The following is a 15,401-nucleotide window of genomic DNA, read 5'->3' on the forward strand; positions in this document are numbered from 1 at the left end:
GTCTGTGGCACTCAGCCCTGTGAGCCCATTTGTTCCAACTGAATACATTTATATCTAAGAACAGGTCCCAAATATATGTGTGGTTTTATTTTTATAAGAGGCTCCATGATTTGTTTTTAGCGGGGATGTATGGTATGGATTTGTATTCAGCGGATAACCAAATATTCCATGCTTCTCATGGTCTGAACTGATAATATAACCAATATTTTCACATTTTTGCACGGTCTGTACACCGCCCAGACCGCTGACAACACGCCTGGCTCTGTAGGTCGGTAAAAAGCAATCTGTCTTCATATTTCCAGCTCTGTTTATCGGCTGCAGTTGTAACGATACCCACAGCTGATGATATAATTTGAATATTATTTGGATTTGTTGGTTGGTCATTTTCAAATGTGGATTAATAAAATTTGGGGCCCTATTGAGTATTTGTTTTTTTTCAGCAGGACGCTGTGTGTTTGGGTCTAACTCAAGTTAACTACAGTGGTCATGTTTGCTGTAATGAAGAAAAATGCCACCCAGCGCAACAGCTGGATTTCAGACTGTGGATATGCAGACAAACGCTGCATGTCTTGCTGTTTTCGGTGCCTCCCGTGAGACATGTGGACAGTAAGAGAAGCATTTCATTCTATTGACTTTTTCTTCTTTCTTTACCTCACTTACAGTGCAGAAAACCCAGATATAGCCACTTTCTATTTCCCAGAGGACTAATATCCTGGCTCCAAAGGCTCTGTGTTCACCATGTGTTACTCACCACAGTTCTTGGTAATTGTACAGTCGTGGGGGTGGGGGGAGCCTGTGTCAAGCTAAAGTTTCAAGACAACGGGGGCTCATTAGCAAATTTTTGCCCAGGGGCCTCCCACACAGGTTAATCCTGCCAGTAAGTGAGTGGGTACGTGCAAATGCTACACAAATACGATAAAGGGGAACTGCGTTAAACGATAATTCCTGTTTCGACCCCCGCTCACAGTGCACGAGCAAGCACAGAAGCTCAGTTCATGGACAAAAGAATATAGAAATACATAAAACCTCATGCTGACGTGACTTAAATGGAAGCAACAACCTGAAAATGTGAAGCTGGAACCTGGATTTTAATAATGGCCTTAAATAGAGAGACTCTCCTCTTGACAGTGGCCTTGAGTCTGCGATCACTGGCTCAGAGCAAAACTGATTAAAGCTCCTCAATCGTGCAGCAGCTGCATTTTGAGGAATTGTAAATGCAAGTATATGAAAAGATTATTTATTTATTTTTTATAATAAAAAAAAAACACCTTCACATGTTATAGTCAGTTAGAGTGGTAATAATGTTGTGGTTTACAAGAGCTTTCAATGCTAATGAGGGGAAGTAATGTAATTGGCTTCAAGGTTATCTGACTAACATGATGTGCAGTAAATGTAATGAGAAAAAAAAAATCATCATTTGGATTTCTCAGTCTCATCAATAGGTGGTGAGGTTTTTTTTTTTTTGTTTTTTTTAACTTGAGTGTATGTCCCAGCTTGGCAAAAGCCTCAAATGAGACTAATTTAAACGTTTAGTTAAATGTTCCAATCAAAAAGTCACTCGGGCTGCTTTTCATTAAGTATTTTTTCCCCAGTGCCGATTTGTGCCTTTTTATTAGACACAGCCATTACATTTAGCACCACTTACAAATATTGAACTCAAGAGTCGAAATCCCCCCCCCCCCAAAAAAAGCTCCCTGTCCACTGAGAACATTTTCAGCTGGTCACAAACCAAACTCAGTTCAATTTCTTTTCGGAGTATTTAAACCCCACCACCAAAATCCCTAACTCCATGTGTCAATGTAACTGTGATTTTCGCATAATTTTGCCCAACCTACAGTCCAGAAGCCGAGGACATATAGAGAAAAAACCAAAACCTCTGATTTGTCCAATATCAAAAAAATAAACATTATTACGTCACGCGTGTTCTTAATCCATTGACTGATTAATCGATTAAACTCTATTGTGGATGTTCTCTCCTGCTCTCTCTGCGCTGTGGCTCTGGTGGAGAATACTAAATCCTCCTTCCACCAATATTAATATTCAGTCGGAAAACGATCAGTATCTCCAGCCTTGATAATCAGTACTTGGAACAGCCTGCGTGTAATTGTTGAATAACCCCCTCAGATTCCCTGAAATATCAGCGAGGACACGACCTCCGCGGCTGTGCCCCTGCTTACACGTATCTGTGGAGACGCGCGTGTTTTATTGTTCCTCTCTGCCTCCCTCCATCCTCTCTAATAGCGGCTCCTCTGTGCTGCTGCTGCTGCTGCTGCTGCTGCTGCTGCTGCCTGAGCGGAGTGCAGCAGCCAGCGGAGCTCCGAGCGCTGCGATCCGGCCCCGAAAGAGTTAAATTAATCTTCCCTCTCCGCTCTCGCTCGCTCGCTCGCTCGCTCTCTCAACACACACACAGGCTGCCACCGCCCCAGATAACAGAGGGGCGCCTCTCCCCAGCCAGCCAGCCTCCGCTAATCGCAGTGGCAGGAGGGGGGAGTGGAGTGCCGGCGGCCTCTCACAGCGCTGGGCTTTTTATTGACGCTGCCTGCCTGCCTGTGTGTCATCTGCGTGTGTGTGTGTGTGTGTGTGTGTGTGTGTGTGTGTGTGTGTGTGTGTGTGTGTGTGTGCGCGCCTCTGTGTGTGTGTCGGTGTGTGCGCCTCTGTGTGTGTGCGCTTCTGTGTGTGTGTCGGTGTGTGCGCCTCTGTGTGTGTGCGCTTCTGTGTGTGTGTCTGTGTGTGCGCGCAAGGCCGTGCATGCTTGTGGGTGCGTGTCAGAGCGAGAGAGCTATAAAGAGGAGTGTGTGCGTCTCCCTCGCTCTGTGTGTGTGTGTGTGTGTGTGTGTAAGCGTGTGTATGTGTGTAAATGTGTGTGTGTGTGTGTGCGCTCCCCGCCAGCAGCGGAAAGCAGGGAGAGGCGGGGAACTGGGAGGGTGGGTGGCGAGGTTATGAGCGGAACTCGACAGAGGCCGACAGACGAGAGAGAAGGAGGAGGAGGAGGAGGGGAGGAGGAGGAGGGAGACGGGAGGGAGGGAGGAGGGGGGATCTTTCTTGTGCTGCGCTGAGAGCCGCCGCCGCTTCTCCTTCCTCTCAGATAAGGTTCGTTTGAAGGTTTTAATCTTTATTCTCTAAATAAAAAAAAAAAAAAACAACGACGCGACTGCTGCTCAACCTTTCCGCCCGCGGTTTGGGGGAAAGGGGGGAGTGGGGGGGGGGGGGTCGCCGCTTTGTGATCCCCAAGGTCGGAATAAGACGAGAGTGACTGATCGCACTCGTTATTTCATGTCACGGGGCCACTGATTGATCGCATCGATGAATTTAGCAGCCTATTGATTAGGGCGTAATCTATAGGTCCATGTCTCTCACTGCTCCAATAATCTCTCTCTCTCTCTCTCTCTCTCTCTCTCTCTCTCTCTCTCTCTCTCTCCCCCTCTCCCTCGCTCTCTCTTTCTCTCTGTCTGTGTCTCTCCCACTTCCCTCTCCGAGCAGAGCAGAGCAGAGCAGAGCGGAGCAGCAGTGTTTGGCTCGGAGCCACGCTCGCCCTGCCGCACCAGGCTGTAATTATCCCCGGTGAGGCCGCGCTAACGCAGCGTGGCGCGCCTGTGGGGAACCGGTTAGCCCTACAACACCGGTGGGGGGGTTGCACGGATGTGCGTGCCCCGCGCGTGCGACAGCGTGCGCGTGGGAGAAATAAATAATAATTAAAAAAACAAAACAAAACACGGCGTCGTGTTGATATTCCAGTAGCCCGTCCGAGGACACTTCCCACTGCTGACACGAACCTAGATTGATTTCAGATCAGAAAATGGATTGAGAACAGTTGATACACTCAATGTGAAGTCTGTCATAAACACACAGTGAGTCATCATAAACACATTACTGGAGCTGTGGGTGATTTTCAAACTGACGCGAGCCCTGCTCAGCATCACGAGGAGACTCTCTAAGTGTGTTCAAGTATAGATCTATCGATTGTGCTTGCGAGTTTTCGTGAAAGTCTGTGTGCGCGTGTGTGTGTTTGTGGCCGCGTGAGCTGCAGACAGTAAGCGATCCATAACGATCTGCAGGTGGATTGTGCTGATTAGTACCGGCTGCTGTGGACTGAGCTGCGTGCAAAGAGCTTCCTGCAATCTGAGCCGGCCGGGCTGAGAGTGCCCGTGCCCGAGTGTGTGTGTGTGTGAGTGTGTGTTTGTGCGGGAACGCAACGTCGTGCTCACGTCTGTGTTGGAAGCCAGCGCTCTGTATTTGTGTGTGCGTTTTGAGGAAAGCGTGTGTGTATTAGGCTGAACGTGCGCTGAAGGTGTGTGTATGTCGGTGCGCACATTTGAACTTGCCACGCACACGTGTGTGTGTGTGTGTGTGTGTGTGTGTGTGTGTGTGTGTGTGTGTGTGTGTGTGTGTGTATGTCTGCGTGTGTTTGTGCGTGTGTGTGTCGGGTCACCGCTTCAGTGTCTGATTGCAACAGCAGATGGCTGAATCACCGTGACCTCCCAGAGTGCTGCTCCGGCGCACGCGTGTGTGTGTGTGTGTGTGTGTGTGTGTGTGTGTGTGTGTGTGTGTGTTTTGGTTTATACAAGACACACACCTCTGCCTGAATCCCTGACAGCCAGAGGACGGATCGCGGATTTGAGCGTTTTGCTGTCGCCTTATCCAACAGGAGCCTTTTCAAAGGCACACGCTGTTCTCAGACTGGCTCCTCAAACCACAAAGTTCACACACAGTCGTAAAAGTGCAGCCATAAAAGGGCCTGCGCCCACTCTGCAGCCATGTTTTCGTGTCTCCATCAGACTCTCGGTATAGGTGCCTTTCTCTCTGTCTACAACTGTTTTTTTTTTTTTGTCTGCTCTGCGCTTACTCTGAGCAACATTCATCTTAATCCAGTTTTCCGGTGAGCGATGGAGGGGAGCTGTTTGCCTTTTTACACCCTCTGAGTCAGAGCTGCGGGAAGAGGAAGACCCAGTCCTGTGGGCCGTGTGGGCTCCCAACACCCATCTGACCTTTCAGCGTGATTATTAATGTGTGACGTCACCTACCTCAGACCTCTGTGCCACGGGAGATTTCTGCGTTTTCCTGCCTGACCTCTCACTGACTTTACAGTTAATATTAAATTGTGGCTAAGAAGAGAGCATCTCCCCGACTCGGCCTCCCTGCTGGCAGCTCTGAAAGCGCCACACACTGCCCTGTATGTACACCAACGTCACACATGGGGGGGGGCTTGCGAAGTGAGCAGTAGGGGTTGCCAGGTTGGATCTCACCTGGCAGAAATCTGGGCAGGGAGAGTGAATGGGACATATGGTGCAATGTGGCAAACTGCGCGAAGAGTGACACTCCCACTGCCAAGGCTAAAAGATGGTGGTGCACTTCCCGGGGAAATGCATGTTTGCATGTTTCTACAGACAATAGGATGTGTTTGCAAATCCAAACACTGCTCTGTTTCCACTGCAGAGCGCAGGTATGCAGGTAGGGCAAGAGCAGCTCGGCACATGCCAGCTGCCACTACGTGACCACATGAAGAGTGGGAATAGGTTGGTGCTGCTGCCATTCTGTTGTTTACATCTCACCTTGCGCTTATGGAGAATGCACCGTTTGGAGAGTTTGTTCACCAAATAGGTTTTTTTGGACAAAAAAGTACCTAAATATTGATATGTCCCCCCCCCCACCACCACCACCACCACCACCAGGCCGATGGAAAGTCCGGTGAAGTTTTGTAGTCCACAAAACATTTCTGGAGCTTCACAGCAAAACAGCGTTGCAGAGTTTTCCTAAACACCTGAAGCAGATGGGGACTTGCTTTAACAACGTGATAGAAAACCTAAAAGAAACAAAAAAAAGAAGAAGTTGATTCTCCTCTAAGATTCATTGGCGTTGTGGTGGAGTGGCGGGAACACGGCAAAACCAACTCGCAGAAGGTGTCGGTGACAGCGTTTCTGTTTCAGGGGAGTTCAGGGTGTTCTGGAGCGCATTTCTTGCGGGTGCAGGCGCTCACATCAAAATGTCTCCTGTCACGCTGTCACCGCCCCGAGCCTAAAGACAAAGTCCGCCGAACGGTCCCGTGTGTTCCGCTGTCTGTGCTCTCAGCTCCCTGAAAGGGACTTGAATCACCGACTGGAGCCGTGTTTCCTCTCTGAACTCTTTAGTACCAGGAACTGCTTTTCAAGGAACTAAGAGGCTCCCTCAGCCTGCTCTCGTCTGCATTTCAACCACCGGCCTGAGGAGCAGCAGAAGTGAGGCGCGCTGAGGGGCTGACACCGACTATTAGTAACCGAGGTGACCGTGTCTTATATTTGGAACCCAGTGTGTCAAAAAGTGGCAACATTTGCAGTGACCAGTAATGTAACCTAACTATAACGTACACCACTTAAGTACAACTTTAAGGTGCTTTGGTATTTCCATTCTCTGCTACTCTATGCCTCCACTCCACAACGTTTACTTGACGACTATAGTTGGTAGTTACTTGGCAGAGTTGTGACCACAGACAGAGAGGGAATGCTGCAGCAGAGTCAAAATGTGACATTTTTAAATCTTTATCGTTTTGTTGGCAATCAGACATTGAAATATGCTTAATATGATAATGTAATAATGATCAATAATCAGTCTATGTGATGTTATAGATGCTATTTTTTACTCCTTGTTTTTGTGCAAAAACAGTACCAGCAACTTTGTCTTGGGTCTGTCTGTCCTCTGTTTTCTTCTGCATCACCGTGTTGACGTGTTGAAGCGGAATGAAAAAAAAAATTTAAAAAAACACCAATAAAGCCGCCAAAGTTCCTGTACTTTTGGAAAGTACTAACCCTGAGCAGACCCCGGTCCCTGCTGTGGAAACGCACTGACATACTCTGAAGGCCCTGAGCCTCTGGGGACGGCTCTTGCGGTGGAAACACTGCTCATTTCCAATGAAGCATCTCTTTCTCTTCCTCTTGGCCCCTCCAGCCACATTAAGCTTGACTTGTCTCTCTCTAAAATGAGCCTTGTGAGTGGACAAAATCTGGAAGTGGTGGCCTTCCGGGGAAGAACCTCTGGGTAAAAATGACCAGAGGCTGGTTCAGCGCTGTGTGACAGTAAACAAAAATGAAGAAGATGACTTTCTGTTGCATCTAATCCATAACATGATAGCTAATAACGACTGTCAAACCGGCTGATAACACAACATTGAGCCCTTTGCTTCTGCTCTGTCCTTTTCACGCGTTGACAGTGGTTTCAAGACGTAGGCAGCTCAGTGTGGTCTTGACGCTCAGCTGCCTTGTGGTTTAGCAGCTGTGGTCATGGTGGGCGACTCCCAGCTATGAGAGGTGGGGGGTGGGGGGGCTGGTAAGAGCAGAGGTGCCTGGAAACTCACCCTGGATTTAATTGAAATTCAGATTGCTCGTCCGTGGAACTCAGACGCCGGGGACTTTCATCCAGAGAGAGAGAGAGAGAGAGAGAGAGACCCTGGAGTTTTTTTTTATTCCGTGAACGCAGCCAGCCTTCTTCTCATCTCACCAACGCTCTCCCCCTTTTCATCTGCTCTTCCGCTTTAGTGACCCAGTCTCCAAACTTTTGGACAGTTTGCCCTCAGAGATGAGCTCTTCAGTGCGTCTGTATGGAGTGCTTTGTGTTTGTTTGTGTATGACCCGTCCTGCTTTGACTCCCACTTTCCAACAGCTGTGGCAGACGCAGCCAGACCTTCCACGTCCAAGTCCCCCTCGCTTTTCCTACTCCTACTCTGCTTCTGTCTGTCTGTCTGTCTGTCTGTCTGTCTGTCTGTCTGTCTGTCTGTCTGTCTGTCTGTCTGCTGGCCTCTCTCTCGCTCTCCCCTACACACGCAGGCACATGATGCACACACACACCTCAGGCTTGATATTCATAGCCTCCTCCTCCTCCTCCTCCTTCACTTGACATGGGAGCCTTAACAGATGTGCCCCAGCCTTGAGCTGCCTCTCCCACTCTCCCCCCTCTCTCTCCCCCCCTCCCCTCTCTGTAGCCTCGTGCTTCACAGATTTACCTTTTCAGCATTTATCTGGTTGGTATGGAGGACGGAAAAAAAAAACTAAACTGACCTTTAATTGGATGTATTCATAATGTATGTTTTTTGTTTAATATACAAAGCATCGTATGATATGTAAAACTTGACGAGCGGTCAGCAGTGTTCATTAGACGGACACCCGGCGGGTCACAGTGTGTGTTATGACCGTCCTCCATCACACTGTATGTCGTGTTCATATTAGACAAAACTGCCTTCAGCGAAAAGATGTGCGTTTCTTTGTCTCCCTAGACGTAAATTAAACTTCAGATCGAGCTCTATTTACGCTCTTTTACCTTCCGTTTTTATAACATTTAACTCCATTTTTTACCTTCGTCCGCAAAGCATTCGCCCCGCTATCATTATTTTTTACTATCTAGTGTCACTTCTACTACGTTTCCTGCCGTATTTCTGCTGTTAAAAACCTCGCCTATTCCTGTTTTGGACTTTCAGCGGAGCCTGTCTGTGTGTGTGCTTCCCCGTGTTCGTGTGTGTGTGTGTGTCTGTCTCCGCTGTGTGTGTATGTGTGTGCGCTTCCCCGTGTTCGTCTGTGTGTGTGTGTGTCTCGGCTGTGTGTGCGTGCGCGCGCAGCCAGTGCCGTGCGCTGGAGGCTTATGGTAATTGCGGTCTCCCGACTGGCCTTCTGGGTAGAGTCTGCGCGAGTGGGAGTGGAGCGAGTCGCTCGGTCTCGGCAGCGTTCATCCATTCTGTGCGGCACTCCCCGTACGGCTCCGTGCGTCCTCGGTGCGAACCGGGGCTGTCTCTCTCTCTCTCTCTCTCTCTCTCTCTCTCTCTCCGTCCGCGCTCGTCGAAGAAAACGCGGGACGGGAAGCGACACGGAATAACCTTCAGCAAACCTTCCGAGAAACGGATTCCGCCGCGTGAGAGGACATGGAGTGACGGCGAGCGGGAGAAAGGGGCTTTTTCCGAGGACGGCGTGCTCCGCTGAAACCCAACATGGCGCTGCTGCGAGGTACGGCCGAGCTGAATTAATTTCTCCGCGAGTCCGCCGACCTCGCCACCTGTATCCTTCAGGGGCCCGGGCCACACGGCGCACCGAGTCTCCCACTTAAAGGACCTTTTTTCCCCTCTTTTGTGGATTTCTCTCTATCCCGTTTGTTTTTCCTCCGCGCAGGATCTTTTTTTGGCTGCTTTATGGCTACCCAAGTGACATTCGCAGGGGCAAAAAAGTCCGCTTGAAATAAAAGGTACTGGATGAGAGTTGCCTTTAGACAATAGAATAAGGACCAAGAGCTTTATTCGTAAGACTTGTTTTGTTTCGTGACAAGTGGATAACCTGTTAGAGACTTTGAGTTGTTTTTTTTGTTTTGTTTTGTTTTTGTTTTTGTTTTTCTTCTTCCCTGTGGTCGGGATTGTCTGTCTCCAGCAGACAGGACCGTAACCGGGCCAGTCTACGTACGCACGGATCGCTGTCCTCCTAGTTAACTTGGGGGAAAAAACAGGAAAAAGGCGTGAGTTGAGGCGCACGGACGGCGGCTGGAACTAGCACCAATTAACCAGGTGAGGCGAGCAATGACAAAATCCAAAATGTGTTTTTCTTTTCGCGTGTGTCTGTGGTGATGTGAAATACCCCGCGTGAGGTGAGAAAACGCACGGCGCTCTGGTTTCTGTAAATAGTGCTGTAACAGCCGAGCCGCTGTTAAATGACCCAGTGTTTTTCATGTGGCGTGTTTTTTTTTCTTTTCTTTCTTTCTTTCTTTTTTTTTTTTTAAACCAAAGACGGGCTTCTTGTAGCGCAGAGTCTAAACGCCGCGCAGAGACTGGGAGAGGATCGGCCACTTCTAAGAATAGCGCATAGGGTGGTCTTTGTGCGTTTCGGCGGGGCAGTGGCATGTGGTTGATAAATAACACACACACACACACACGCACACACACACGCACACACACTCATAATGATCCGACCGTGAGCTTGGCCTTTACACAAGGTGAGAAGGACGTCCCAGAGATTAGCGGACTTGAAAGTGGCGCCGTCCTCGATGGTGAATATTCAGGCTTTTCGCACTCTGTTGAGTGACGAAGTGTGTGTGTGTCTGTGTGTGGGTGCGCGCGCGCGCGCGTGTGTCTGTGTGAGTGCCTGTAGGCCGAGGGTGGGAGTGTGTATGTACGCGTGTGCGTGCGCGCACACGGAGCTTCTGCGCTAAACAAGGTTACGGAATTCAGCCTCGCCCTGCCAAAGGGAAGCGAGCGGCGCTGCTCCGTTTATACACGGTTCAGTTCAGTTGGAGGGCATCCCCGCGGTGTGTGTGTGTGTATGTGTGTATGTGTGTGTGTGTGTGTGTGTGTGTTCGTAGGTGTGTGTGTGTGTCGGGGGGGGCTTTGTTTGGACTGAGTGGACGTTGATCAGTCGTCTCATCAGTCCCAAAGGTGGTGTTGGGGGAAAGGTGTTGGGGGAGGGAGACGGGACTGCACCGCTCACCTTCCTGTCTAGTTGATGGAAACCGCTCTGGCATCGTGCCACACACACACACACACACACACACACAGTTCATGTCTTGCAGGTGTTCTCCGATATGACTTTGCGCTACAGCTTGTTGTCTTCCCCTCTCGCACGCAGGCTTGCTGTGAGACTCGTCTTTTCATTGCGGGGGAAAATCCTTCGCGCACGGAGGATCGGGCCAGTCAGGGCCCCCTCCCCCCTGCAGCTCCGATACGTGCTGCTCTCCTCTCCGTCAGGGGAAAGTGCCGCCCCGGACTCTTTAATAATATATATTAAAAAAAAAATAGTTTCCAAAAGTGCCACTGCTCACTGTCGCTGTACTTTTTTTTTTACGCTCGACTAGCTTTGGCGAGGTTTTACGAATTCAAAGCCGCTTTGCAATAATCCAATCCACACATTTCTCCCCTTCTATAATCAACATTAAAACATTTATTTTTTTTCCTACTTCTTCCAGACACGCTCCTCCTGCATCAGTGTGTGCGGCAGCGATCGGTACGAGCCACTTCTTTCAAAGTTGCTGTTTAATTGAAATAAGTGCTGCAAGGGCGTGTTGGATGTTTTCCAACCTGAACCGTCTCTCCCTAACGATTCCTTTAAAGCGCCTCTGCGGGCCACGTCGGCTGCGTTACACGACCGGCAAAGCGGCTTTTAACCCGAGACGCCTCCCTCGGCAGGAATCGCGCTGTCTCCGTCGCGGGAGTTTCCCCTCCCGTGCCGCCGCGCCTTGCTGCCTGTCCTGGAGCCACACGGGCACTAATTAGGGGGACGCTCTCTTAGGACAATCGATGTGCCTCATATTGGCTGGCTCCAGCTCATTGACGATCTTAGTGAGGGAAGCAGCTACTAAAAGACCACTTCAGCCCCGGCAGCCAATCCGCGCGGGATGAGGTACAGCGGAGAATTCGCTCGTAACGCGGAGAGAGCGCGCAGGACATCGTGTCGGGACCCTTCGAGGGAGCAGAGCGAGGGGGGATTAACTGGTGGAGGGGCGGGCAGCTGGAGGCCACTTCAGGGGTGGACGAAGGGGGGATTTGATACAGAATTAAATCTTAATTGTATTCAAATGAAGGCTCGGCCGTGCTGTGACACTGTAGAGGGTTGTTGCGATAACGTCGAGCTAAACGTGACAATTTTTATTATTATTATTATTATTATTTAAATGTAGACGCAAAACAACACCAGTCATCGCTGATCTTAATCCTTCGTTTTCAGGATTAAGATCAGTGATCCGTAACACCATGTGGCTGATTATTAACCAAACTGTCCAGATAACACGTTGTTCGACTTGTTTCCTCGCATGGAGATTTGTTTTTGGTGGAAAATAATTAGACTGTTCGCTGTCATGTGTTTTGCTCTTTGTCTTCGTCTCGGTTGCCATTTTTTGGTCGCATCCTATGAATTTCTCACTAAGGAAAAAAGAAAAAAACCCGACATCCTCCGTGACTACAATAATCTTTGGTTGCGATGCCTTCAAGCACCTCCTCGGCCCTTCTTCTTAATAACCCACAAACTTCGCGCCAAAGAGCCTAATGAGTATGGTTTTTAAACTGCCATGTCTGATGTTTTTGGTAATACAGTCTGTTCCCTCCACGAGCGGTGCGTGTTGTGGAAGCGCAAAACAAATACTTCACATTTTGTGTGGGCCGAGTTTATTTATAGTGGAGCCCCGTCGGACTGTTTTGCGCATCATTTTTCCACTGTGTGCTGTGATGTCAGTGCGGGGCTGATCTGTTTTCCAGGTGTTGGAACACAGAGGGGGAGGGCTGCTTAACATAGATTGACACACTCACTGTTTTTTTGTTTTGTTTTGTTTTTTCTTTCCTTCTTCCTCCCGTGTCACTGCTCAGGTCCGCGTTAGGTGTCACGGTGCGGCTCAAGGGTGGTCCTCAGACAAAATGAGCTCATTTAATTCATTAGGCTTTTCTGCTAATTAGAAATGACTTAACTAATCAAAGATTTCCCCCCCTCGCCTCTGTCAGCCTCGTCTCACCACGTGCGGGCAGTCAATCAATACAAATCAACCACGTACTTTACCAAAATGTTATCAGTCTGAGGATTTCACGTGTGAATGGGTGCTTTAACACCTCGTAATCCCATTTATACAGCATTACGTGGAGGAGAAATTCACTTGTGAGGGGATTGGGGGGGGTCACCTGAACGTAACACCAGCCCCCGTGCCTGCTGGGACATATTGTCGTGCTGAGTGATGTGTGACAGTGGATGTGTCAGCGTGGTGCTGCCGGGGGGGGGGGTCCCTCTGCGTGTATAGGCATCACGACCACCATTTTAAACCCATTAACTTGATGTTTGTCCGCTTCTCTAATCAATAGGCACCACGTGGGGTGGGGGTGGGGGGTATTAAGCACACGTAGAGAGCACGTCAATAAAATCATCGGACCACTTCTGCGTGTTCTAATGTGTCGGACAATTCGTCAAAAGAAGTGTTGTGTTTTGTCTCCAGCCGGAGACGTGAGCTCCGTGTTATTGTCGTCGCGCTTGTTTTTTTTCCCCTCTCTCGCTCACGCCTGGATAGAAAAAAAGAAAAAAAGGGAAAAAAAAGAAAAAGAAAAACAACAGTGTCGTCGCTGCCGGCGCTGCGCTCGCTGCTGAGGCGAGGTGCGTGTGAACAAAAGCGGAGGCACGGCAGAGAGCCGAGGAGAGATCGGTTTTCCAGGCGCTGCGCAGCTCCCGGAGGAGACGTCACGGTTTGATTGAAGCTATGCTCCGTGCTGGCCTCCCGGGACCTCGCGATGAAACGGGAGAGCCGTCCCCCCTCCCCCTCCCCCCCCTCTCTCCCCCTCCCTCGCCTCCCTCCTCTCGCTCTCTCTCAGCGCTCCACAAAGCTTTTTGTTTCGACGAGGTCTGGAGCGCACGGATCACTTCCCTGCAGAGACGTGTCGGTCTCCGGTGCTGTTTCAGCGGCACGGAGGCGGCCGGGGCGGCACGGGGGGGGGGGGACAGCACATTTCTCTCTCCTCTTTGACACGTTTAAAGTTATTGTCATGTTGCTGATTAGGCGCTGGTCCAGTTTTCACTCATTTAGCTGATCTCCCATAAAGTCTGATAATCACGTCTCCAAAAAGTCACATTTGGACTTAAATGTTTTGGCTGATAATTAGATCCAGTGTGGCCCGACGCGCCGCGAATAGAGGGGGCTGTAAATCCCACTGTGATTGTATTTAGTTTTGACCTCTCTCTGGCCTATCGGAAGATTGATTTAGCAGCCGAGTAATGATGGCACGCCTCACCTCCCTCCTCTGAGTCTCTGCAGGCTCGGTCTTGATCAGGCCTCCTCGTTTGTTTTTAGATGTCGGCTGCCTCGGGCGTCTATCTATCTAACTGACGAAATCCCACAGACGCTTGGCAGCGGGCTGATGGCGATGGGAGTTTATTACACCAACCGTCTTCAAAGCAGGAATGTGTTATCTGCCGTTTGGATGGCACGCCGGACTTCGTGTCGGCTATAAAGCGCTTGACCGCGATTCGGGGTGGGGTGGGGTGGGGGGGGAATCATCAGTGAGCACCCCGAGCTCATTCGGGTAAAGAATGAGTCTTATTTTTAACATATTGGATCCAGGCCACGGCAGTATCACCTCCTCGTGTGTCACTCATGTGTGACCTTTTAAAAAGCTAGAAATCTAGGCTGCGTCAGAGGCGTGGGAGTTGGGTTTACCTCATACTGATGCAGCACCTGTTTCAACTGACTCCTTTAGCCTAATTTACGTCTTTACGCACCACCCAAAATTAAGCTTCCTCTCTACACGGACTATTCATCCTATAAGGCGGGAGGGGCCGTGCGTACGGAAGGGGGGGGGATACTTTTAGCGTCATGTGCTTTCATTAGGAACATCCAGCACATGAAAGCAGCGCCAGCATTTCAAAGGAAAGTCAAGAAACCTCCGGTAAACGCGGGCCGACTCATGCATGCGCATCCCTATTACAATCGGGTCCTTTGGTGGCATAAAGGGCCATTTAGTCCCCATTTGGCCCGGGATGAATAGAGGCAGTTCAGCAGCCGCCGCCCGGGCCCTAGTGACAGCACGGGGGGCCTCACAATGTCGCCGTTGTTGACGGCCGTGATGCAGAGTGGGGAGGGGGGGCTGAACCGTGCACCGACTTGCATGCGGCTGTGCAGCGGCCCGGGAGGACGCAGGGGCCTCTTGTTTACAGCTCGGTCGCTAATAATGTGACAGCTGAGGAGACGCCGCTGGCTCCTTCCAGCTCCGCGCTCCAGCAGCAGCAGCGGCGGCAGCAGCGTCTCTACAGCTCCCATCTCCTCCGTCTCTTCACCCGCTGCTGTTACATCACTGACAAACAGTCAACTTCCCATAGATTGCACTCTCGAGTCGACACTGAAATGATCAATCGGACCATTTGGCACACGTCAGCCTGATAATCAATAACAATTAAAATTGGGCACGCGTGCTCTCCGGCGCTCTCCGCCTTTATGCTGCGCGGTGTCGATGCTGGTGAGAGTGTGGCCCGAGGCTGTGTACTTAGTAGTCAGGCTGTAGTTCTGGTCCGCGCTCTTTGTGTGTTTTCTAAGATTTGTTCCCGCTGATTTCTATTTTGTTCACCGGCGGTGTGTGCAGAATTCCTTTCGTTGCGGGGGCACACACACACACACACACACACACACACACACACACACACACACACACACACACCGCGGCGCGAGGGTGTGTGCGCGCGCGCGCCCTCATTTAATCCGTGTTTATGCCCCCCACCCCCACCCCCGTCGCTGCGGAGATTATCCTGCGTCACACTGCATTTTTTTAGAGCTGATCAGAGCTCTGCGCTCCAGAGAGCCTGGCAGGGCTCCAGGGACAAAGAGCGAGAGGGAGCCTACACTCCCGTGAACACGGCGAGACCCACATTCCCGGTTTCCCGCTGTATTAGCGTGCAGACTGATTAACCTGAGCGGGCAACAAGCAGATCGTAAACAGTGAGGTGTTT

The 15,401-nt window shown here is 50.3% G+C and overlaps 1 protein-coding gene across 2 annotated transcripts in view; it reads left to right on the forward strand.

The window, feature by feature from the left end:
- Window positions 1-8,622: 8,622 nt before the first annotated feature.
- bcor (BCL6 corepressor) overlaps window positions 8,623-15,401 on the forward strand; it is a 34,667-nt gene continuing 27,888 nt past the window's right edge. For both annotated transcript variants that reach the window (XM_037108855.1, XM_037108857.1), the window contains exon 1: window positions 8,623-9,508. The gene's annotated coding sequence lies outside the window, so the exon portion shown is untranslated. The remainder of the gene's footprint in view (window positions 9,509-15,401) is intronic.

This window comes from Acanthopagrus latus, chromosome 9 (assembly GCF_904848185.1).
Source record: "Acanthopagrus latus isolate v.2019 chromosome 9, fAcaLat1.1, whole genome shotgun sequence".
NCBI lineage: Eukaryota > Metazoa > Chordata > Actinopteri > Spariformes > Sparidae > Acanthopagrus > Acanthopagrus latus.